This window comes from Elephantulus edwardii, unplaced genomic scaffold (assembly GCF_000299155.1).
Source record: "Elephantulus edwardii isolate Elephantulus edwardi_28Jun2011 unplaced genomic scaffold, EleEdw1.0 scaffold00228, whole genome shotgun sequence".
NCBI lineage: Eukaryota > Metazoa > Chordata > Mammalia > Macroscelidea > Macroscelididae > Elephantulus > Elephantulus edwardii.
The window spans coordinates 130,376-131,265 of NW_006399978.1; the positions used below are offsets into that span (position 1 = coordinate 130,376).

The 890-nt window shown below is 43.1% G+C and overlaps 1 protein-coding gene across 1 annotated transcript in view; it reads right to left on the reverse strand.

The window, feature by feature from the left end:
- Positions 1–890, reverse strand: part of LOC102846065 (60S ribosomal protein L10a-like) — a 120,764-nt gene that overhangs the window by 92,734 nt on the left and 27,140 nt on the right. The gene's annotated exons all lie outside the window — the stretch shown is intronic.

Sequence of the window (890 nt, forward strand, 5' to 3'; positions counted from 1 at the left end):
GTCTGACATACTTTGGGCATGTTGCAAGGAGGGATTGGTCCTTGGAGAGGGACATCATGTTTGGCAGAGTGGAGGGGGCGGTGCAGGAGAGGAAGACCCTCGATGAGATGGATGGATTCTGTGACTGGAGTGGTGGGAATGGGTGTGTTTGAGATGGCGAGGTTGGCACAGGATAGAACGGTGTTTAGGGCTCTTTTTCATAGGGTCGCTATGAGTCGCAAGCAACTCGATGGCACATAACAACAACAAATCAAATAACACAGAAGGAGGTTGTCTATCTTCCCACCACAACTCCCCAGGAATGATTGCCAGAGAGGTGCAGTCTTTAAGTTGACAGTACAACTCTCTACAGATTGCACCTCCAAAGCACCACTGGTTTTTTGCCTTTTTTAAACTGACATTTTAATGAAAGTTTATAGAAAACTTGGATTTCCATTCATTCATTGTTGCACATTTTACTCCCTGCACCCCACCGTCCTCCTGCCCAGTTCGCTTTTCTCCTTAAAAAAGATTCTTTTATTGTTGAACAGTTTCCTCCCTCCCACTCCGCAGTCCACTTTGCTATGCATCTCTTATTCTGGACTGTTGTCATGCAAATAATACCCAATCATATATTTCTTTTAGACAGTTTTTCCCCTCATCCATTTCAATGCAGTGTTCATTATTTGTCCCCTCATTACATAGTTTCCCCCAACCCCCATGTCACTCGTGTTTCACAACAGTGCCATATGCAGTGTTTGTCCCTTTGTGACTAAGATATTTCACTCAGTATAATGTCCTCCAGGGTCACTCATTTTGTATAATATTTTATGAGTTCCTTGATATTCAGTGCTGTGTAGGATTCCATTGTGTGAATATACCACAGCTTCTCTATCCATTTGTTTGTTGAT